We start from the raw sequence: 23,774 nt of genomic DNA, 5'->3' as shown, positions 1-23,774 counted from the left end.
AGAAATTTCCTGCCTCAAGGAAAGAGCCAATCGTGACATCTTAATGTTTAACATGGCCTCGATGCTTGGGCCCGGCGGGGGTATTTGGCAGGATGCAGATACGCCCGTAGTCGCGGCCTCCGTGATGTGTACCCGCGGTGTCATCGTATCCGCGACAGCGTCTGCCAACTCTGCCACCTTATCCAGCGGGGTGTCCCGCTGCGTGGCTAAAATCACCTGCATATTAGCAGGTAGCCGGCCCATCCAAAACGTCCGCAATACACTGTCCGAAAAAGCCGTACCGGCCAATCCGCGCAGGTGACGAAGAAATTGGGACGGTTTTTTGTCCCCGATTTCCTCGTGTTCCAATAACCGCCGCGTTTTCTGTTCCTGCGACGCACTAAGCCGGCGAATAAACTCATTTTTGAGCGTCGTGTACGGATCCGTGGCCGGGGGATTCATGATAATGTCTCTTACTTCCGCGGCGTGTCGCGCACTTAACGCGCCGAGAATGTACCCGAATTTCGTGGTCTCCGACGTTACATTGGATACCTCAAAACTTCTCTCTACCATCGAAAACCACATCTCCGGGTCTCCCGGACAAAACTCGGGTATTCGTACAGCGACGCGATCAACTGCCAACGGCACACTCCCGGATGCCCCTGCGTTAACGTTAGGGTCAGTCATTTTACCAGTGTTGGTCACAAAAAATTAATTCCACCGCACACACACACCGCGCCTACTATTTGTCAGACCGTGTCCTTTCCTTATGTCCTTAACACTATACACTTAATTCTCTACACTAACTAATATTGTCCGTATACAAAAAATGTCCAAATTTTCTTAAAAAAACTTTACTTGCGCGGCGAGATCACGTCGGGGTCACCAATGTGGGATCGGGAAGGTAATGACTCCGCCCTGTTCCGTTCCGCACAATTTTATTGTTGCTGTCGTACAACGACGTGACTCGTGGTGCGGGTTACGCTCGACTCTCTGGTACGATCATAGCCACCGTACCAAGAGGCCTTCGAAAACAAAAGACGATCAGAGGCGACGACAACGGCTTTTCGGCTCGCGCGGCTCTGGTCGTCTCGGTTGCAACCATACATTGTAGCGGCTTCGAACGACTAAGGCGTATGTGGTGCCTTGGCCGCCACAATAATTTTGATAAAATATAATTAAACAATAAGAAATTAATCCTAATCCATCTCAACCTAATATAACTCCAAAAATATTAGACATATAGAAATTACAATCTCTTTATCGTGAAGTGTATTTTCGATTATTCGGATATTTCACTGAAACGGGGAGTTGTTGGTCGAAGACGGGAACGCAATTCGCGGGTTCGAAAGTATCTTTGCGTGGATTTGAACGTTCGTTGACCTTCTCCAGACCCGTACATATCGACTTTAGCCAGTTATTACGGGCGAGCGAGCGTTTTATTTCCCATACTTGCACTTCGCGGGCCTAAAAAGCTTCGATCGCAAGCGACCGCCGCTTAACATGAAGTATATAACGTAAAGTATTTCTCCCTTCCGATCCCCCCGCCGCCTCCAGATCTCTTCAGCCCAGCGGCCTCCAACGCTTATTATATTTTCTAAGAAGTGGTCGGTCTAATTTCAGAGTGCAGGAACGTTTTCTCCTTCGTTCGTAGCGTTTCCCGTCCACTGAAGCCTACTTTAATTTCTTTCATCGCTTTGTTTCTCTTTCATAAACGCGGATTATAGCAGGGGAAATGCTTTTGTCTCTCGTCGCGCTCACTTCTCGGTACATATTTACCCGCGGCGGGTCGACTTCGAATATAATTGCGATCGTCGAGGAAAAGTTGGGCAGAAGGAAAGGAAAGATCGACGGAGAGACGGGGGCGGGGGGAAAAAAAGAAACTCGCGGCGGCGGTCGAATTTCCGGCGATGAAAATAATCCTCGAGTGTCCCGCCGGGGTCTCGGTAAATTCCTCGATTCATCGAATTCCTAGGACTCGATAGTCGATACCCCACGGCGTCCGATCCGGATCCCACTGTGGCAGCTTCGTTTCCCATGTAGTCACGAGTTCGTCTCCGAACGTCCGTCCGGGGAAAAAAATCTGCTCGATCGTGGTTAAAATCTTCCCCTTGCCATGCAAAGGAAACGAATAGACCTGTCGCTTGTCTTGCAGGATACGTTCTAGCTTCGACAGCGAGCCGAGACTAAAGTATTCTCGTGTCTAATTAACCCATTAAGAGGATCTTCTACTGTAAAACGCGTTTTTTTATGTTCTCTTTGATATTTCTTTATACAGAATCTATGCAAGTTCTTGCATTGGTGTTTCGCATTTACAGGCTTCGGCCATCCCTGGGAAAAATTTTAATGGGAGATTCCAGAGAACAAAATAAGACGAACATCAAGAATACTAATTTGTTGATTGAGGCTTCGTTAAAAAGTTATAGAAACATTTCCACACAGTATATTTTCGGTAAAGAATTTTTTCGTGAAAATGCGTAGAATTTCGGGGGTATGTGTATTCACCAAAAATTATTGTAATTGACCCCCGCAACCGAAAATAATTTTTTCAGAATGATTTGAAAACTTGTTTTTTCACCGAAAAATTTAAGCACGATTTGTCTTAAAAATTCATTTTTCATTTTTAATAAATTTGGTTGGCGCTGTACAGAAAAGTTGTTTAATACTTTTTTGTAGGTACCCATGCGCTCTACTTCAGAAAAAGGTTTCATTGAAATAAATTCACTATTGTAGGAGTTATGACTGTTTGAAAATTGGACCATTTTTATGTGGTTCTTTTTACTTCACAGAGTTAGGGGACAACTTTTTCAATATTGTTAGAATTTGTACATGTTCTTCGCTAAAATACGCGTTATTTGCCTTTAGAAACATTTAAATCCTCCAATCCGTTCAAAAGTTATGACGTTTTAAAGATAAGCACAAAATTTTGGAGTGACATTTGTTTCTCGCACGCTTCGCGAACGACCGATCTCTGAGTCGCCAAAGGTTGTAAATCTTCGACTCTAACTTGTTAGAATTCACGAATGCGAACGTCTCTAACCGTGTTACGGGGTAGAGATGGTAAGTTATACGTTTTCCCGATGTGGTTGATTGCACGATTGATTTTTGAGTGAGTGATCTTTCCGGAGCCCGTTTCCTCCTCAGCTCAAACCCTCTCCGACACACGATTTTGAGGGTGTTAACTGCTTTTTGTACTGACTTGGAGGTTTAATTGATTGGCCATCGACCTGAGGAAGGAGGATCCACTTCCCTGCCCCGTTTGGGAGGAAAACTCCGCCCTCACACCCGAACGTGGTGAAGGAGGAGTCCCAGGTCACCCTGGACGAGGGTGACCGTGGTGTCCTCCCCAAGTCGAGGGCCGCGTGAATTTGCTGAAGAATAAACGGGACTCCGGATTAGAATGCGCCGAGTTGCCGCACGTGTTTTGCAGCTGGTTTATGGCTATATTGTTCCATGGGTTGGCAATGGTCGTTGCCGGTCGGCCGACGTTGGCCTCGAAAACCGGGCCACCCGCAGAACAATATAGCCCTTCGCCGGTCAACTCGGGTCTAGCACTTTCTTTCGACGAGGCGCTTCGATTATTTTATGATGACATGTGCCAGACGCGGAATGTTCGAAGACGTTTTCGGCTAAATCACGGTTCCGCATCTGTCACCATAAAGAGCGGAGAAACCCGAGTTGACAGAGCGGAACAACATTTTTGTTTCGAAAATGGTTAGGATTTCGAGGGTATATCTATTGACCAAAAATGATTGTAATTGACCCCTGCAATCGAAAATAATTTTTTCAGAATGATTTGAAATTTGTTAATTCAATTTTTTAATAACTTTTTAACGAAGCCTCAGTCAAGAAATTGATATTCTTGATTTTCGTTTTATTTTGGCCTTTAGAATCTCCCATTAAAATTTTCCCCAGGGTTAGCTGAACACCCTGTTGTATATTTATTACTCTTTCAGTAATATTCGCAAATTGTTTTTAGCATATTATTGTTAATGGGATAGCAATAGGAGATGCACTGTGGTCGAAAGTATATGCATAGATAACAATAACTAAGAGAAAACTTTATTATAGAAGGCGAAATACATAATGTTCTGCAACAGTCGCGTCTGGACGCGAACTCGCGACGATCTGAGGAACGCACGGCACGGTGCTCGTCTAAAGAACGGTTCGATTAACAATCGGCGATCGCCGTAACCGAAAAGGGCGTTTGCACGCCGTATGCAAACCACGACGTGTGCAAAGCTGAACCGTTAACGGATTCCGTCTCGTAATATACCACGTACGGTGTCCTGTGACAACACATATTAACAAAAATAATCAAACTCAATATTTTTAAAAATCTCTAGTTCCAGCGATAAAGACGTGATTGCTGAATATTCTCTTCAAATTTGAAATAAATCGATCTGCTAGATCTTGAAATATCATGGAAGTCAGTTTAAGAAAAAGTTTTTAAACAAGAAGTTATAACTCCCACAATTTGTAATAGTTTTTGATGAAAAAAAATACTGTACATACGTATAAGATAAATAAATATATTTGCAAAATCTCAGTACAAAACAGCCTACCTATCGTAAAAAAAGAAATCACAAAGAGGCCGAATAAATAAGAGTCTAGACAGCAATACCCCCTTAACGGTCAAGTAATGACCAATAATTAAATTGTTTCGTGCCGTTCGATATTCTGAAATTGACGAGTGTAAAATTCGTAATTTAATAGAAAACAAACAAAATTTGTCAGTTCAGAGGATTTATGAAATTTGAAACATACTAACATTAACAATTTATACAAATTTGAAACAAATAGATATTTTGCTTTGAAATAATCTGCTTTGAAGTGAAACTACTGTTAGAAACTGCATTGTCGAAAAAATTGCTTCGCTAGATTTGAAATTTCAAGCTCCGAGCTTTAAAATTCATTTTCCAAATTGTCATTCTCACGAAACTGTAAAACTCCAAACTTTGCTACTTTCCATTCGATTAATATGGTCATAAAAATTTGTAAAGTCCACAATTTAAAGAATTAAAAATTTGTTGAGTAAAATGAATGGTTTCCGAGGGTGCATTATTCGTTTGAATAACCAACCATCAACGATCTATGCAGGGTGAATCGTACCGTCGCGGCAGTACTGGCCAGGTAGTCGCGTGAGTTTTCTTTTAAACTCTGAGGGGTTGTAAGGCCCTCTTAACCCTCGTGGTACGCGGGTTCCTAGCCGTCGCTCGCCAAATTAATCTTGAGCGACTATTTAATTGCCGGATTGTTTCGAATCGAAATCCGGCTGTTCTCTTTAATGTCGAATCACGAGTTGTTGCTCACGAACCGCTTGAGCTGAGTTTTCGCGAAGTGATGTTCGAACAACGAATGGTTCACGAGACGATTGAACTTTCTAAGCTGCGATTTCTTCGAAGATCGAATGACGAGTGTTCCCGAAACGATGGAACTGCAGATTTTCGACCGTTGTCTTCGAACCTTTTACGACGAGTTAAAGATTTTGATCGTTGTTGTCTGAGGTTTCAGCGACGAGTGTCGAAGTGTCCGGAGCCCGTTTCCTCCTCGGCTTGAACCCCCTCCGAGACGCGATTTTGGGGGTTCGTCAACCGATTCGCGTTGACTTTTTCCGTTTATCGATTGGCCATCGACTTGGGGGAGGAGGATCGATTTTCCTGCCCCGTTGGCCAGGAAACTCCTCCCTCGTGCGATCGTGGAGGAGGAAGAGTCCCATCTCACCCTGGACGAGGGTGATCGAGGTTTCCTCCCCAAGTCGAAGGCCCCGTTAATTTTGCCGAGGAAAAAACGGGACTCCGAATTATGCCTGGCTACACGTGCGTTGCAGACGTTTTATGGCTGCATTGTTCCACGAGTTGGCGACGGTCGTTGTAGAGGACCGTGCCACCCGCGAAACAATGCAGCCCTTCGTCGGTCAACTCGGGCCTTGCACTTTCGAAAAGCTAAAGCGCTTGAATGCTTTACGATGAAATTTGCCAGATGCGGAATGTTCGAAGACTTTTTCGACAAAGTCAAGGTTCCGCATCTGGCACCATAAACGAGCGGAAAAACCCGAGCTGACCGGACGGAACACAGGGTGTCCCATTTAAGTTGAGATTGTAAAAAATCTCGAAGACATGTGATTTAAAAAAAACTGACACCTGTTTTTTAGTGTTTCGAGTGGAGAGTCAAATGGCACTACCAATCTTTTAATGCGTGGGCGTTTTCGAGATTATTCCAAGGTCATCATGTCTTTTTTCATAATAAATTTATATTTTTTATTTCGAAATCATATTCTACGTAAGAAGATGTACAACTTTTGCTTCAAACATTTTGTGTAGGTACAATATTTTGTAAAATATTTAGCTTAGTTTTCATGTTTATGTTAAGAATAATTTTGTTTTTCTTTTTAAATGACAACGTTACTTTCTTCTGGAAGGTTTTTTATTTTATTTATTGGATATTATGAAATATTTTCAGAGCTACATTCGCATAACAACAAACATTCATTAGCGATCGCGTCTCGCTGTAGCGATTGTTAGGACGCTGTCTATTGTATTAAACATATACGTATCTAGATTCTGAAAAATTCCAGAATCTATCGGGTGAATTCTTTTATACATCCACAGGCACAATAACGCCTATTTTACATTAGTCGTTTCAGTTTTGTATTGTATTTATAGGATTTCCAACATTATTTAAAAACATTATAATAAAAGCTCGAAATTTTTACATTCAACTTCTAGACACTTATTAATTCGTTTAATAAAAATCTCATGGACAGATAATAAAGTTCTTCTCGTACAACAAAGCATACAAATTAATAGCTTCTTCAATGTTTCGTCCTACTTCACCACAAAGAAGAATCGTTTATATCTTTTCTGCAACTGTTAAGTATTCCATTGCATTCACTAGATAAACTGAACTGACGATACAGTATCTCTAGACTGTAACTAAGAATTCAGTTTTATCCTGTTTTGATAGCACATTGTCAAATACATTTGTAAATGCGATCAAAATAGATGTGTTTATCTATATTACACTTGACAGAAATAGATATCGAAACATTCTGAATCTTAAACTAAAATACTTATAATACTACTATATAATGTAATAATACTAAAACTAATAATACTTGAAGATTCAAACCTACCAGATGTGGTATCAGCATAAATAATAAAAGATATTTCGCCACAAATCTTAAAAAATGTTGAACTTACAAAAAAATGTTTCAAACAAAAGTTGTGCATTTTTTTACGTAGAACATAATTCCAAAAGAAAAAATATGGGTTTATGATGAAAAAAGACAAGATGATCTTGAAATAGCCCACGTATTAAAACAGTAGTACTGCCATTTGACTCCCCACTCGAAACACTAAAGGACATGTGTCAGTTTATTTTGTTTAAATCACATGTCTTCGAGATTTTTTACAATCTCAACTTAAATGGGACACCCTGTACATTTTCCAAGAAAAGGAAATGTTCTGAAACAACGAAATTTACGGTCGAACGATATAAAAATATTCGAGCGACGAAAGGACGTAACTCGATAAAATTCTTTATTCGGTGAGTTTGGAAAATTGGATTTTATTCGAAATAAAGATCCGGCCCGGTGCTTAACCGAGCCGGACGAATAGAAACGGTATCGAATGCGTAAAGCTCCAGAGACATCCAATCGATCATCCCGCTTACATTCTCGTTCGGACACGTTTGACAGGAGCGTCGGCGTCCAGCCGCGTTATTTCCTTCTTAACGCGTCCACGGGGATGCCAGCTAATTAAAAGGGAGAAACATCAGCCTCTGTTCGCGTTAATAACCGAGTCCACCGCGTTCCATTTAAAATTGAACTCGCTCGCGTCGTTGTAGTATGTAATTCTTTTTTTTCGGGAGGGGACAACGTATTTTCACGGACAAAACGAACGCGCGAACGCGTACAACGCTTCTACCCGTAACAGTGCGTTAATTACAGAAAATTGAGCATTGTACGGCTGAATTAACCTTGCGTGCATACCGGAAGAAAACCGGAATCGGGATTGAAACGAGATTTATTCGTGTCAATCGTAAAACAGCGAGTACTTTTTAAGAGAGATATTGTCGTATTGAAACATTGAATTTTTCTATATCATCTTAAAGCTAACGTTGTTAAAAAATTAAATGGGCACTTCGGTTTGGAATTTTGAAAAAAATGAATATTACTTTGAATTTCCCCTAAGAAAAGTATTACAACAGGATTACCAAAATTCGAATAATTTAGAGAATTATATAAACTTTTTGGACTAAACTTTGTTATGCACTAACAATACGCAACAGAACTTTATAGCCGTCTTTTTTAATAAGTTAACTGATTTACAATGCGACACACTTAACTGATGATAATATACATTTAACTGATATATGATCTTTACAGTGTGAAACGGGATTACTTTCATGTCTTAGCAACTTATATAGTTATTACATAATAAAGGCGTAAATTGCTATCTACATAAATAACCCACCCATCTATTTTTTATGAAACGAAATTTATTCGTATCAAACGTAAAACATCGAGTACTTTTTAAGAGGGTTATTGTCGATTTGAAACATTGAATTTTTCTATATCATCTTAAAGCTAACGTTGTTAAAATATCAAATGGACACTTCGGTTTGGAATTTTGAAAAAGTCGAATTTTTCTTTGAAAGCCGTTTTTTTTAAATAACACTTCTAAACGTGGTGGATAAGATATACTCAGATGCAATTAACTGATTAATTTGATACTTTGTACATGTATGAAGTATATGCTCCTTTAGAGTTTGAATCAAGATTACTTTCAGGTCTTACAAGGAACCATCGCGAACGGTCCGGCTTCGATTTTGATGAAACCTTGTACACTTATAAAGCAGCCAAAAATAATCGACACGTATTTTTTTTTAGCTGCGGTAACTCGAGTTTAAGGGGTGAAACCACCCCTTGAAGTTTGGGCTCGAAACGGCTATCTCGAAAACGGAAAGACATACAAAAAAATTGTTAATGGGCGAGGTTGATGGTTTCTTATGTACAATAACATGGTGTTAAAAAATTTTAAAAAATACAATTTGTTTATAACAAAAAAAAATGTATTAACTTAATTTTTCATTTTATTGAAATTTTCATAATGACAAAAAATGACGAGCATTTTATTCCAAATCCATTGGTATGTAATATTTTAAAATTGCCTCTTACAGTTTTGCAGATTTTGATGATTTACATCTTGCGCGCACATCCATTATGGTAGTAGCCGTTCTAACTTTGATTTTAATGAAGCATTGTAGGCTTGCACTAAATTATACAGTAACAAGTAACAAGTAACAATAACAGTAACAAGTTTCTTAACAGCAATGAAAAGATTTTTTTTTATGCCCACCTATGACATTGTGGCAAAGGGGGAGCGATTTATAAATTATAAATACATACAGTGTGTATACCAGGAGATAAAGATACACTTATTATTCTCATGATGTACTTGCTTTAAAATACAAATTGAATAAATAAATATTGTCATTTCTGCGGCTCGCCTATCATGCAGTTTACGCACGTTATCTAAATCTTCACTGTTGTGAAAGCATTCTGTGTAATTTGTATAATAAAAATACGTGTCAAATGAGATTAGTATGTGCATCTGTATCTCTGTTGTTAATAACATTCTTTAAAATCGAGTCGGTTTTTGTAATAAACATGATAAAATGGGTATATTGAAATGGAGTTTGTATTATACCTTTTGATAACGTGACATATCGTAAAGTTAATTAAATAGATTGCCCTTGTCATGTGAAAATAATATTTGTTGGTAGATAAGTGGGAGAACTTGGATATATATATATTGCAATTAGCTCTTTATAAGCGTGTAGAACATTGTTGGTTATCCATACAGCCGAGGTGCCGATTCTGGGCATTTAAACGTTGCACTTATCCAGCCAATCTTTTGTTGCATATATCCAGCTTTTACTGTATTCGGAAAGATGGTAAATATTAATCCTATTAATGTAATAACTTTACTGTCTGCTGCGTTTGTTGAGTGGAACCAGGGACCCACGCCAATTAATAGCGCAGAAGAAAATTTAAGGGATGTATTATTCGATTTAATTGTAAGAAATGTCGAAGACACGGCATTCCTGGTTGAACATGAAACGTGTGTTGAAATGGACGGGACGCCTATCGACCAAGAAAATCAGGATGCTGATTTGAACTGGTTGTGGGTAGATGAAGAGGAGGAAAATAGGACACCGAATATTCCAAACATATACGAACAAGACGTTGTATGACATTCGAATAAGGAATACATCCCATTCGAATATAAAAGGAAAGCTGTGGCGTACTGGAACAGCAGGCAGTCGAAGCGATTAAAATTAGACACCGTACGTTCCAAATTCCGTCACGTGAAATCCGAAAGAATGCTTCGTAAATGGGCTTTACAAGTTGAACTGGGTGGCACAAAAAAGGAAAAGATAAAACGTATTGCAGAGTATACATTTAATAAATTTATGGAAGCTCGGCAGTTAAGAGTAATTGTGCATGAAGTAGATCTACGGCGATGGGCTTTACAAGCGAGGGACATAGAAAATTTACAAACATTTAAAGCCGGATATACTTGGCTATATACTTTTAAAAAGATGTTTAGATTAGTGTCCAGAAAAATTACCAGATTTGTAACCACAAATATGGTAAATCGAGAAGACGATATTCATTTGCAATGCAGCGCATTCGTGAATGAAGTAAAATCATATATAGCCCGAAATGAACCACACAATGTTTACAATTCCGATCAAAGTGGTTTTAATTTGGAATTACATTCAGGGCGCACTTTGGCTGAAGAAGGTATAAAAATCGTAGAAGGAGGTGTTCAATCAGTGTCATCCACCACTCATAGTTACACCATCCAGCCAACCATTTCAGACGATGGACAATTACTGTCACCATTATTTATTGTACTGAAAGAGAGTACAGGACATTTCGGGCCGATTGTGGAACAACATTTATTTCGCCCTGACAATGTATATCTTGTAGCTTCAAAGTCAGGCAAATTAACTACGGACCATTTCAAGACCTGGTTAAGAGAGATTTACTTCGCAAATACTGGGGCCGCAACAGTTCTAATTCTTGATTCCTGGATTGGTCACTGTAAGAAGACGGTGAACGAAGTTACTCCCGAGGGTAAAAATGTAAAACTTTTTATAATACCAAAAGGTGGAACAAAGTATGTTCAACCACTGGATGTTTACGGTTTCCGCACTTGGACAAATTTCGTCCGCCGATTTTCCGATATAGTTCTCGTTTTAAATCACGACATTAATCTCCACGCTAGGAATAATATAATTAAACTTCAATCTCTGGTCCACAATCAATTTTCATCGCCAAGGTTCCAAAATTTTATTAAATACTCCTGGTATAAATCCGGATATATAGATGAAAAGCCAAATGCATTCCAGAATCCTGTTGAGTGCTGCTATTCTGTTGAAAATGAGCCAACATGTCATATTTGCGGTGACGTGGCAATAATTAAATGCGCATGGTGTAAGAAATCTTTATGTTTCAAACAATTTTTCGACGAGTACCACTATTGTCGGAACTATATAGAATAATTGTTATACACACTGCATATATTTATAATTTATAAATCGCTCCACCTTTGCGACGATGTCATAGGTGGGCAATAAAAATAATTAATCCTTTCGTTGCTGTTAAGAAACTTGTTACTGTTATTATTACTCGCTACTTATTACTGTATAATTTAGTGCAAGCCTACAGTGCTTCATTAAAATCAAAGTTAGAACGGCTACTACCATAATGAATGTGCGCGCAAGATGTAAATCATCAAAATCTGCAAAACTGTAAGAGGCAATTTAAAAAAATCGCATACCAATGGATTTGGAATAAAATGCTCGTCATTTTTTGTCATTATGAAAATTTCAATAAAATGAAAAATTAAGTTAATAAATTTTTTTTTGTTATAAACAAATTGTATTTTTTAAAATTTTTTAACACCATGTTATTGTACATAAGAAACCATTAACCTCGTCTATTAATAATTTTTTTGTATCTCTTTCCGTTTTCGAGATAGCCGTTTCGAGCCAAAACTTCAAGGGGTGGTTTCACCCCTTAAACTCGAGTTACCGCAGCTAAAAAAAAAATACGTGTCGATTATTTTTGGCTGCTTTATAAGTGTACAAAGTTTCATCAAAATCGAAGCCGGACCGTTCGCGATGGTTCCTTGTTAGAAACTTGTATAGTTATTCCATAACAAAAGTAAATTTCTATCCATATAAATAACCCACCCACCTATTGTTTATATTGCAAGCACATGTTATATGCTAATAATCTACGAAGTTACTTATATCGGCAATCTCATAATTTAAATAAAGCTATTTGAGCATTTCCAAGTGAGTAAATCATATTTAAGTAAGGGTTGCACAGAATTGTTTTCTACAGAATTCTAGTAAAACTAAAATACTCGCTATTGAATCCTCGAAATATGTAAGAAAACAGGATTTGAAAATTTATAAATAATTCTTATTAGAATGCGTTTGCAAACCCATTGTTTTTTTATTGTCTATCACGTGTACTATGTTTCCGTTGGTTTCTGCAATTTAATGATTATAAAAAACATTTGGAAAACGATGATAGGCCAGGATGTCCAATATAGGTCTATAACAAAGAATTTATCAATAAAATGCGCGGCAGTGTAAAAATTAATCGTTGTGCGATCTTATCAATTATGAGAGAGGATTTTAGTATCAATAAGGAGTAGGGATGTGCAAAGTCGAGCGGGCTCGAGCGGGCTCCCGAGACATTCGAACTCTCGGGCGGCTCGACCGATCGACTCGACGGTACGGTTCGACTGTTTGTTGGGTATTTGATAGTAATAAAAACATAAAAGCATATGAATATGTTTTTTAACATATATGTATTAATATTTTATTTCAAATTTTCATGTAAGAAGCATAGTGATTGTACATTTACTGGCAGCAATCGCGTTCGTGTTTGCATTACTATGTTTCCGCCAGTAGAAAATAAGCGTTCGCTTTTCACTTGTGTTGCTGGTATAGCAAGACAATCTTTAGCTGCTCGAGGTAGTATTGGAAATCGTGTCTGATTTGATTTCCACCAGTTTATAATATTTGTTTTCCGCGGTACTAAATTTTCAGCGAAGTATGTTTCTATTTCTTTATTTTTACGCATTGTAAACGTTTCTGGTCCTCCTTCTGTGTTGCCCAGCGTCGTATCAAAAAAATGAGTTAATTTAATACCGCGGAAAACAAATATTATAAACTGGTGGAAATCAAATCAGACACGATTTCCAATACTATCTCGAGCAGCTAAAGATTGTCTTGCTATACCAGCAACACAAGTGAAAAGCGAACGCTTATTTTCTACTGGCGGAAACATAGTAATGCAAATACGAACGCGATTGCTGCCAGTAAATGTACAATCACTATGCTTCTTACATGAAAATTTGAAATAAAATATTAATACATATATGTTAAAAAACATATTCATATGCTTTTATGTTTTTATTACTATCAAATACCCAACAAATAGTCGAACCGTACCGTCGAGTCGATCGGTCGAGCCGCCCGAGAGTTCGAATGTCTCGGGAGGCCGCTCGAGCTCGCTCGACTTTGCACATCCCTAAATTAAGGAGACAATCTACAACATTTTAGTGCAAGATTTGAGAAAAAAAAATATGATCAAAGATCAAGAAATACCCAGCATTTTTAAAATCGATCGTGACTAACAATGAAATCTGGAATTTTAAATAAAGCATCAGTCGAAGAGCTCGCTGAAAATCAACAAATTATGGATTCACAAGTTGAAAATCAAAACAATGTAGATTTTTTTAACTACAGCAACGGTTGTATCGATCGTGAATTTGTTCTATACAGGGTGGTCCACGCAATTGTTTCAAGTCACAACTCCGTTATTATTGCATTTACGAACAAATGCCAAAGGAGAAAGATAAATGGTTTGAAGAGCACTTGCATGTGCAATTATCAATTGCATCATTTCATTAAATAGAAATGCATATTTTTTTACACAGATCGATTTTTCTATTCATTCTACGTAAAAAATGATTAAGGTACCATGGCAAAAAAATTATTAGATCTCGAGATATTTTCAAAAAATGTCTTTATTGAAGATGCTCAAACGCTTCTCCATTACATTCTAAACATTTCTGATAACATTTTTTTATTGTTTGCATAATTGCGTTTAAATTATCTGCAGTTATTGCTGCACATTCCAGTATGATTCTTTCTCTCAGATTCTCTACAGAATCTATGGGATTTGAAAAAATTCTATCTTTCAAATAATCCCACAGAAAAAAGCCAAGGGGACTTAAATCAGGTAAACTGGCTGGCCAACGTATTGATGTATTTGTTGCGATAACGTTATTGCAAAACTTATTTTTTAGAAACCGCACTTTTTCAAATTCTTAGTTTTCGTACTCGAGTTACGATATGTGAATTGCTACTGAATGATGAAATGCTTACTCGTACAAATTAGTTTCTGTTATGATAACAATGTCGAAAGGTTGTTTACCTTTACAACATAGTCATGAAGTGTTTGAGTATCTTCTTTAATAAAGACATTTTTTGAAAATATCTCGAGATCTAATCATTTTTTTGCCATGGTATCCTAATCATTTTTTACGTAGAATGAACAGAAAAATCGATCTGTTTAAAAAAAAATATGCATTTCTATTTAAAGAAATGATGCAATTGATAATTGCACATGTACTGCTGCATCTAAAAAAAATTTAAAGGCCTACAGATGTAGTGCTCTTCGAACCATTTATCTTTCTCCTTTGGCATTTTTTCGTAAATGCAATAATAACGAAGTTATGACTTGAAACAATTGCGTGGACCACCCTGTATAATATAACTGTCACTGGCGATTATTATTTTAACGTTTTGAAGCATTTACAGAATCGGATTGTTCGGTAGTAGCTGTTCTGCAATATGCTAGACCATAGGGCGACCGTTGTTCAAAAATTTATAGCACGACAATATATCTCCATGATTGCTCACCATCTGCACATTCTGTTTTTGAACCAGTAAAATTACTTTCTCTTTTTGAAAGTTAAATTGGCACTAGAGAAAGTTTTTTCGAAGACGTCATAAATATCCAAGACACTGTAACAAACTCTTTGCGAAGCACAACAGGACCTTCACAAGTCGTCCCAGTCGTTACATTTATCTTAAAAGGATATACTTCGAACGAACTAAATGATTTTTACCATTATCATAAGATTTTTTATACAATAAAATCAATCTCATTAATATTGGTTATTTATTCTCTTTCTAATATGCAGTCAAATTTAAAAAAATACAAAAAATTGAATTTTATTCAAAATCAATTGTGTATCTAAAGATCCACGAAAATAAATGAAAGATTAAATATTAATATACATATAGTTAATAACAAATTGTCGTTTGTAGTCAATAAATTCGTTTAATTAAAATATTAAATAGTAAATTATCTGTAGGGTTTTTTCAATTATAAATGAAAGTCAATGCTTGAGTTATTTGAAATTTGGTACCTACTACCCTAAATTCGTTGACAACGATCCCAATATCAACTGAAAAAAAGCAAGGGAAAAATTTGCGCGACAAGGTGTTATTACTCAAACGGAACATTTTTATTAAAAGTATGGTTCCGTGACAAAAAAATCCCGCAGATCAGCCTTAATTTCGGCCTCCAAGATTGTGTCCCAGCTTAACAAGGACGATTAAGTTAATCGCGAGAAAAATTATGAACGGAGATTTCTAATTAGCGGAAAGGAGGCCGCGACGCCTTTGTCTAGGCGGGCATAGCATGGCGGAACGGAAGACGGAGTATCAAATATAAAATACCGCCCCTAATTAAGAGCCTAACGTTTAATTAAAAAAGAGAGGCCGCCGCGTGTCTTAGACGGTCGTGCTCGAGTAAATTAAAGAGAGCTCCGCGGCAGCTCGCGAATCTACGCGACTAAAAATCGACTAGCGTGTGAAAATGGTCGCTGTGGCGTTAATCCGCCTCGCTGAAAACCCTGGCTGCCGGGATTATCGATCTAAGAGCGATTGTTAGGCAAACGCACCAGCGTGAACGCGCGCGCGCGAGCCTACGGCCTCTCTTCAGCGATGAGTACATGAAAGCATGTATCCCCAGCATTCTTCCCTCGAACCCGCCTCAAATTCTTTAGTTTTACCCCAACGATTCTAAATATCAATAACTTATGAATTCGTTATTCGTTACTACTTAGCACCCTGTCTTTAGCAAACGTATTTTATAATATTCTGAACAGAAATCTCGATTGCACGTCTAAATAATATGCAGAGAGTTCCACATTCTTCCGTACACACAGCAGTGTGCTCTACAAGTAAAACTAAGACTAAAATGTAATATAACAAAAAATCCATAAATGCTTTGTTAACACTTTGACTGCCACATCACCCATATATGGGTGACAGGATTTACCATTAAGATACTAGAAAAATTAATTCTCAAGTTAAGACGTCCAGGGAAATGAATTTGAATAGAGTTTGTGAATTTTAACAAGGTTACGAAAATAGGTACTGAAACAAATTTTAGGTTATATAGCTTACAATGGTCTAAAATCAAAATTTTACTTGTGCAGAATATTATACGGTTTTGATCTGGCAGTGAACGTGTTAAGAAGTTATAACAAAAATATGAAATGTGATGTAAACGCTGTTGAGTATACCTATGTTTCCATTTCAAAGTGACGCCCGCCTTTGTTGAGAAACTTTTGGCATCGACATACTATTGAATTTATTGTTGACTTCAGTTGGTTGCGATTTTGTCGAAATTCTTCACACGCGATATTGATTTTTGCAATTAAATCATCTCTTGTACGTATTTCTGTATTGTAAACTTTCTCTTTCAGAGTGTCCCATAAGTTAAAATCTAAAGAGGTAAGGTCAGGTGACCTAGGGGGCCAAGGAACTGGCACCCCTCGACCAATCCATTGTTGGGGATAGTGTCTATTAAGCCAATTTTTTACACAACGGGTATAACGTACATCCATCTACTTGTATCCAGCCGTTTTGACAGAATAATAAAGATACATCTTCTAACAATGGCGGGAGATCATTTGTTTAAAACGTTAGAAAAGATTCTCCCGTGAACCGTTCAGGAAGAAAATAAAGTTTCTATCAGGTTTTGCACACCATTAAAAATAGAATATGTAGAAAAAACTAAAGAAATAATTCTAAAACAGAAGCAAAATATGGATATTGAAATTAACAGTTTATCAAACCTGCACATATTACATCGGAACAAAATTTTGAAAATTAAACTTAAATTGGTTATGACATTAATAGATGGTAACAAACACTACATTAACTCAATGTCGCCCTATTTGCGGAGCAATTCCTACAGAAATGTTACACATTAATGATTTTCGGGTGAAAGAATTTGAATCAAAAAGCAATGAAAATTTACAGTTTAGAGCCAGTTCCTCACGTGCATGGATCAGATTTTTTGAATACGTGCTTCAGATCGCGTATAGAATACACATTAAAAAAGGGCAATTGAAAGAAAAAGATTATAAAGAGAAACACCTTTGCCGGAAAAAGGAAGTAAAATTATTTTGATGGACATACGGCTCGTCGAGCATTTACACAAATAGAAATATTAGCCAATATTACAGGTGTGGATATTCAATTACTTAACGATTCTAAAATAATTTTAATCACTATTTCCTGTCAATATCCAATCAACGTGGAAAAGCTCAAAAAATCTTGCTTTGAAATAGCTCGATTATTTAAAGAGACATTCGTGGTATTCGTTGACCCACACAATCCATAAAATTCTAGTTAATGGAAATACTAGAAAACTGTATCTTGCCACCTGGGTATTTAGAAGAAGATGCGACAGGAATGAGAAACAAATTTTATAAACAATATTAGCAATTTCAAGCTCGAAAAGATGATATCATTCACAAAAAGAATGTGAAAACAGCAATTAAAGAAACTTAAACTACCAACTGAAGTTATATTCTTCTTGTCTCCCATCTTTTAAGCTACAAACATCAGCTTCACATTTTATAATAAGTGGCGATGGTGATGATGATAAGGATTCTGAATATGAAGATTATTTACTAATATATGACTTTCTGCATAACGTAGAGTTAAATGCAGACGAATTATAGTTACATAGCAATATAGGTAATAATTTATCATTTTTTTGTGTTTTATATATTAGTATGTTGGTATAGATGACACTAAAACGATACATTTTTGCCAATCCTTTCTGGAGTATAAGTGTGGTCGATTAAAAAATGTAACCCGTGTATTTTGTTAAAATTGATTATACAATTGCGATTTGTGTTGAAAAAAAAGATAAAAATTTCCTTTCAAACTACTATGTACTGCATATTGAAATATTTATTTTAAATTTTTAATTTTTATTTTGAAATTCAAATTCAATAACCTTGAAAATCTTTATGTATCAAATTTCGAAAAGATCCGATGAAATTTGAATTTTGGCCACAAATTGTCAGTTTGTAAACTATTCTAATGGACACGTTAGCAAGCAATACGTCGAAGTTAAAGATTCCTCTCGTTCATTCAAGGTTCCCAAGTAAAAATTAGCTACAAATTCGTCCCTGAACAGTAGTCATTTGTGAACTTTTCTTTTCTCATTCATGAATAAGATCACGTGAAATCTTTTGTTTATTTTTTTTCACCTTTCTCTCCCTTTCCTTGTGGCTATCAGTCATCGTTCGACGCGCATAATTCAACAAATTACGAGCGTCTCGAGTTCGTTTCTCAGTGTTTCGCGACGAACTCCGCGCCTATGCTTCCCATGTTTTGCGACCTCCTTCTCTTTCCTCGAACGATTTATTTTCCATTATCGGTGATGCATTGATAGATGGATTTAATGAGAGTGGGGGGAACTGAGATAAATCGGCATGCATTAGCAGGATCTGCTTTTAGCCCCAACGTTAGAGTGGCGTCGGCGACCAAGTCTCCCGGAAGTAGTTCGGGTCAACGTATAAACACACGCGCCATTCTCAACCCCACTAATGGCCCAATTCGGATACAGTTGTTTCGATCACTACAACATCGCTCTAATCATCGTTCGAAAATCTTGACACCCTCTGAATTCTTCTCACACAATAAATTCATATACGTGGTGTCTCGTTACATTTCGTCGTTTGAATAATTTTGAATATATTGGTTTGGTAACTATTTAATTGCCGATTTCATTAATAGCTGGCTTTAGTTGAATTGTTCCGTAACAATTCCTGGAACCACATCGACGAAGTAAACATTGCAATCCTGGTCATCAAATGTTCATACATAAGAGTAACCATAGTTCCTCGAAAACATGGAAAGCAAAATTTAAAAATAAAGAAAAAGAAATACATAAGGCCCAGACGTTGAACGCACTAAAAGGATACAAAGCAATTGAAAATGTGATGCAAACTAGATTGATGATTCCTGGTGAATGTATCAAACGACGTAACCTTGTCTGTTTGCTAATAACTTCAATTTTTTAATTGAGCTACTATATTGTGCAATTTTTAAAAAAGCTAAATATGTATTGATTTGGCAAATTATGTAATTGCGGATTTCACTCATAGATAGTTTTAGTGAATTGTTACGTATTTGTATGTATTCGAAACGTCAAGCCTATATTGTTGTCTAATAATTAGTTCTTTAATTGCCATCCAGAAAAAACATTGTATCGATCGATAATGTAGTTCTTTTTTTGCGTCGGTCGAAAAATGGAAATTCGAAACGAGCGTTTTCGTCATATTTTGTTGTATTACTTCCACAAAGGAAAGAATGCATTGCAAGCTCACAAAAAGTTATTTGCTGTGAGCTGTAAAATACAAAGTAGAGTTCATATAAACGTATGATTGATATGACCTTGTTTTCAAGTTACAGTTTGTTTTGTATTGTAATAATAGCTTATCTAGCTTCAGAGAAATTGCTCAAAGTGACCACCTCCAACTTCAATACAGACATGAATACGTCTTATCATCGATTGTATACTGAATTGTGTACGACTGTATATCATAATTCACAATAAGCATATCTTGCATGAATGAATATAGCCTGGGTAGTAAGTGTTCTATTCATGATACAATACCTAATATTGTTTACAAATTTCTCTGATATCGTGACCTTCAAATCTTACAGAGAAACAGTAATCCAATATCTAATTACGTAGTAAAGAAAAATTGTACAATCCGACCACTCTTTGTTTGTTTAATATAACTTAAATTAGTTTCGTTAAAAACCAAATTTAAGAAATGTGTTTGCAGTATAAGTAGAAGAATTTTAATCCCTTCAAACAATTTATTCAATTTATTACCTAATGATGAACAGTCATCAAAACTTTAATATTTCTATTTCTTTTTATAATTCATAGGGGTCGAATTGTCTGCATAAATGGTACTTAGAAAAGATATTGTTTTTTTTTTAAATTTGATGATAAAAATCTACAATTAATAATAATACTAAAGCAGTAATTTGTAGCAGATGTAAAAGTTATCATCCAATGCCGATCAGCTATTTTAATAGTACATTTTTAAATGCAAACGGTTAATAGTATTAGTAAAAAGGCATTTAAATGTAAGAATAATAAACTTTTATTCAAAATTTATATGTGTAATTATTACAAATGATGCAGTAGTATTTTCTTCTTCTTTTTTCAATTTCAGACATTTTTCTACGAAAAAAAATAGAGAAACAAGCTAAATGAACATGTTTCAATTTCAACATCGATCAATATCTTAACTAAAATTAAATTGAATAATATTTGTTTAGCTTTTCTTTTTTCTTTTTTCGTAGAAAAATGCCTGAATTTGTAACTAGAAAACAATTTGAAATATTAATTATAGGAAGAAAAAATTAAAGGGTAACCATATAATTAAATGGTTATGAGTGAACAGTTGAAAGATCATCAAATAGTTTATGTTGAGACTCTTTGCTAACTGCGTATTAGTCTCCTGGATTATGATGGGGTCTTATTAAACATAGTTAGGGTTGTCAAGATTTGTCTTACGATATGTTTAAGTTCACGCTGCGGTTGACAGGAAACAATGCCATTTTTTCAAACGTCTCTACGATCTAATTTGTATACAGGATGTTCGGCCACCACTGGGAAAAATTTTAATGGGAGATTCTAGAGGCCAAAATAAAACGAAAATCAAGAATATCAATTTCTTGACTGAGGCTTCGTTAAAAAGTTATTAATGTTTATTGTTCCGCCTGTAGAACGACAATCTGCAAACAACTGTGTACGCGTGATAGTGGTTCTACAGACGAACCTTTAAACGTTAATAACTTTTTAACGAAGCCTGAATCAACAAATTGCTATTCTTGATTTTCGTCTTGTATTGGCCTCTAGAATCTCCCAATAAAAGGACCCCGCACAGATATTATGGAAAATGACCCTCGGTTAAATTAGCTGAACTTTTGATATGATGTAGTTCATGATGTCTTGATGAAAAGTTCCAATGGGTCCAAGCTCGTAAATTGAACAGTTTCCGAGATACGGGGAATCAAAAATTAATAATAGTGCGCTTTATTCTAGACTACCACGTTTGAGCATGTTTGATTGTAAGAAGCACTGTTGTGACCCTGTGGTCCCTTAAATATTACCCCTTGACCCCCTGATCCTCTAGCTTGCTTTCAGGAGCCAAAATAAAAAAACGCCAAAAAGGTAAAAAATGGTTCTTTTTTTCATTGTACAAACATGAAGCACCGTCGACATTAGCATTATCTAGTGTGCACCACGAGGAGGTTGCTCGATCGGATTTTGCACACCATGTGCCCTGAAAAGGGCCGTTTTTATAGTTCTCTCTATTTATTCATAACAATCTCAACATTCATATTGTCTTAATGCCCTCTATTAGCACAGATTGACACTTCGTTGGTAGATAACAGCCTTACAAGACTAAAAGTTTATTCACGGTTTCGGAATCGTACCAAACATCAAGTTCTTATTTCTCACATTCCCAAAAATGAACTGGAACTAGAACAGAAAGTAATAAATGGTTATTACTGCGTCTGTCAATCTGGTGCAAACATTTCGATGACAATCTTCTAAATACGACCAGAGATGCCGCTAATAGAGACCATCAAGACAATATGAATGTTGAGATTTTTATGGTCGAATGCAGAGAACTATAAAAACGGCCCTCTTCAGGGCCACATGGTGTGCAAAATCCGATCGAGCAACCTCCTCGAGGTGCACACTGGGTAATGCTAATGTTGACGGTGCTTCATGTTTGTACAATGAAAAAGAAAACCATTTTTCACCTTTTTGGGGTTTTTTTATTTCGACTCCTGAAGGGGAGTCAGAGAGTCAGAGGGTTAAGGGGTAATATTTAAGGGTCCACAGTACAACTACTGAGTTTTAAAGGGTCAAGTAAATGGACAGTGTTCAACAGTGCTCCTTACACTCAAAATGCTCAAACGTGGTAGTCTAGAATAAGGTGCACTATTATGAACTTTTGATCCCCCGTATCTCGAAACTGAAATTTATGAGCTTGGGCCCATTGGAACTTCTCATCAAGACATCATGAACTACATGATATCAAAAGTTCAGCTAATTTAACCGGGGGCCATTTTCCATATGATCTGTGCGGGATTCTTTTTCCGCGGAGTGACCAAACACCCTGTACATTTCCTATTGACTCGAAAACGGTTGGAAAGCATCAGTTGACTGTCTCTTAGGAAAAACTATCCAGTCGTGCTTAAAATTTATGGGTCGGTTTCCTAGTATAAAAAACTGCAATTTGCAAAGTCGCACGTGCGATCTCAAGCATTCTAATTTTCTTTTTCTTTCGCAAATCCTTGTGTGGCCCAATTCGTCCTATTGAACAAGATTTTCTGTCACTGTTTTCGTTCAAGATTGTAAGATTAAATAATTTCAGCTTGTTGATAATTTATATTAATTTGCCTGTATGCATATATTTCTTGGTACACAGTTTGATACGCTTTGCACAGTTTACTCGCACGTGAACTATTTCAGATTGGGGACGATGACTCACACGCTATGTAATACACTTAATACACGTTCACCCAAATACAAGAAAGATGTCGCGATTACAATATGTGATCGATAATTCAGATTTCCACTTATATGTAACGAAGACCTTGCTGGGGTCTGGGTGACCATTTCTAGCTAGGCCCAAGCGAAGCATTCAAGTTTTACTTGCCATTATTCTTTTTCGACAATTCTAACTTCTTTTACGAGACTGCTTGTCGTTTTCAGTTTCCCTTTCTCACTCTGTTCTATCTTCTTCCTTTCCCTTTTCGGTTAGCTTTAAAGATGTAGAGGATAATAATAAATGTATTTTATTTGATATTTAATGTAATGATTTACAAAAATATACAATTGGTATATAGTGTAAATTGCCCATATTATAAGATAGCTTTAACACTATATTAAGTGTATATTTTTATAAATCATTACTTTAAATATTAAATACGACACATTTATCGATACAATAAATCTTTCACAATAAAAAAAGTTTAATATCACTGAACTGGGAATCGAATCCACAATCTTGAATCTAACAGTCGGACTCTTTTCCCACTTCGCCAATGCCACTTCGATAACTTCTGTTTATACTAATGGTATACACGGTGTTCGGGCACCCCTGGGAAAAATTTTAATGGGGGATTCTAGAGGCCAAAATAAGACGAAAATCAAGAATACCAATTTGTTGATGGAGGCTTTGTTAAAAAGTTATTAACGTTTAATGTCCCGCCCGTACTGAATTTTTTTCTCGAAATGCGCAGGATTTCGGGGGTATGTCTATTCACCAAATTGATTG

Source organism: Colletes gigas, unplaced genomic scaffold (genome assembly GCF_013123115.1).
Source record: "Colletes gigas isolate AHSC1104 unplaced genomic scaffold, ASM1312311v1 Colletes_gigas_Sc00022, whole genome shotgun sequence".
NCBI classification, from domain to species: Eukaryota; Metazoa; Arthropoda; class Insecta; order Hymenoptera; family Colletidae; genus Colletes; species Colletes gigas.
The sequence above is the reverse complement of the archived record's forward strand: the minus strand, read 5'-3'. Positions refer to the sequence as shown.